Source organism: Mastomys coucha, chromosome X, assembly GCF_008632895.1.
Source record: "Mastomys coucha isolate ucsf_1 chromosome X, UCSF_Mcou_1, whole genome shotgun sequence".
NCBI lineage: Eukaryota > Metazoa > Chordata > Mammalia > Rodentia > Muridae > Mastomys > Mastomys coucha.
In genome coordinates this window covers 63,357,967-63,360,344 of record NC_045030.1, presented here as the reverse complement: position 1 = coordinate 63,360,344, position 2,378 = coordinate 63,357,967, and the positions used below count along the sequence as shown (strand labels likewise).

Below are 2,378 nucleotides of genomic sequence, written 5' to 3'. Positions count from 1 at the left end.
AATTAGCAGGAAATGCTAGATCAGAACCTCCTAGTTCTTGCCTCCAGCAGAACCAGAGAATTAGCATAGGAATACCAAAATAGCCTCAGTGGGGAGGGTTCCACTGCTCTTCTGCCTGCTTCACACCTGGCTACCAGACCCCACTGACCTTGATGTGGTGGTCACTTGTCTATGTGACCTCAGTCTTGTGCCCCTTGCTGTAACCTCCTGCCCACCTATGTGACTCTTTTCATCTGCCCTGCTTGCTGTATGCTACTCAAGCCTGAATTTCACCTTGTACAAATACATTCAGATTCACCACACCCTTGAGTGTGGTGTTTGTCTGTTTGTCAGCCGCCCACTTATTACCCACTTGACCAGAATTCTCATCCTGTGAAAATTGGGGTCCCCACAACGAACCTGGTCCATGGCAGAGAATAAAATATTTTAGGAATCTGGAAATTGACAATAGGCTAGTAGAATTTTGGCAAGATTTTATTTAGGAAAATGGCTCTATCCCAATAAGACTTGTAAGCTTTGGAGCCTTTTCCTACCATTTCCCTATCTCTTTATCTCCATGGCAGCCAGTCTTAGAAACAAACAACTTGAATCCTCATTAAAGTATCCCAGCATCTTAGCAGCCACTACATAAGGTCAGATGTTATAGAAGAACTTTTTAAACCTTACCTCCAAAGAACTGTGGTGATTTAATATGCCTGATGGTTTTCTGGAAGGATCTGGGTTTTGCAGGCTGTCTTGATTGCATTTAGCACATAGATGAGCTGGTATAAAAGAACTTTTCCTGCTCCTTTTCCTCCTTTCCCTCAGAGGATTATCTGCCTTCCAGATTAACCTCATCTCACTCAAGGGCCCACTCTGCTTCATCAAGGTCCTTGAGTGATTTGTTTCTGTCTTTGCTTTTGCCATCTGTGGTGGATTTAAGGGCAAAATAGAAACTCAAGTGAGTTGACCATACTATAAGATGGTTACAGCTACTGTTGGTTATCCACTCAGGTTGAATCAGGCATCATTTCATGCACCTCTAAATGCCAATGTGTGTGATGTGACATGGAAAAACCATGGTCTCACAGGTAATCTTCTGTACAGTTCTAAGTTACATTTGCAGTCTTTTTGTTCTTGTACCATATTGCTGCCCTATGTTGGTTAAGCAAACCTCTACATGGATAGCCATAAACTTCCCAAGATTGGCTTTATTATTACTGTTGTTGTTACTTTTCTGTGGTTGGTCAAGTGCCTCGGCCTTGGCTAAAGCTCTTACAGATATTAAAATAACTACCAGGCACAATATTGTTAAGGAGCTTGAGCCTCGTAACTCAGGAATGTCATGTCAATTTGTCTCTGTGACTAGTATTGGATCCCTAAAAGTATCTGTGATCTTTGTCTTTCTGAATATGATACTTTGGGGATGGAATGCTTGGTTTGTGTACAAGGAGACCTGCTTACGTAGTCCATCAAATATGCCAGTTTCCCACAGCCAGGAAGGTGTCCCATCCACTTCTGGATATAATTAAAGGGAGAAATAGTCTGTATGAAATGCAAGCTATATTATATCTTGCTGCCAACATTTTCAGAAACATTATTGTTCCTAATAAAAAGTAATGACATTTTCAGCAAATTGGTGTGTTTTAAAAGTTGCTGCCTTTCTACATAAAATGGGCTTTTTCTAGAAATTTAAGATGTAAAGGTATTTTTACATGTAAGTTTGAAAATCAGGAGCCTGTTATGGTGCTTATAATTAAGTGAACAATAATTTCACTAAGCTGCCTTCTGAAGTGTTTATATCATAAACCTTAACATAAACCTTCATTCAGAAACCCTTATGTCATATCATAATAAACGAAAAATGTGTATGGGATATAACCTGGTGTTTGATTGTACACGTTGTATTCCTATGGCCTGTCTTAGTTAAGAAAACCTTGACAGTCTCTCCAGGCCAGTGCCCTGAGCAGAACTTGGGTGCAAACTCTGCAGCCAGTCCCATAACACCCAGAGGAAGCCCCACTCCCAGGTGCTCTAACAAGCCCAGGATCCCAGGATCCCAGAACCACAAGATCACAGAGACAGCTTGACTCTGAGGAGTTCTAACACAACCAGGATCACAGGAAGAACAGGCTTCAGTCAGATTTAGCAAGGGCAGGTAGTACTAGAGATAACCAGATGGCAGGGGGTAAGTATAGTAAGCAACATGAAACAAGGTTCCTTCGCATCATCGGAACCCAATTCTCCCACCATAGCAAGTCCTGGACACACCATCACACCGGAAAAGCAAGATTCAGATGCAAAATCACTTAGTAAGATTGTTTATTTGAAGTTTTTACACTATACTATGGTTTTCAGAACAGTTTACATATTTCAAAAGTATTTATACAGCCAAAAGA

General features: G+C 41.0%; 1 pseudogene; it reads left to right on the top strand.

Moving 5' to 3' along the window:
- LOC116081469 overlaps positions 1 to 1,511 on the top strand; it is a 3,258-nt pseudogene extending 1,747 nt beyond the window's left edge.
- The last annotated feature ends 867 nt before the right edge of the window (positions 1,512 to 2,378 follow it).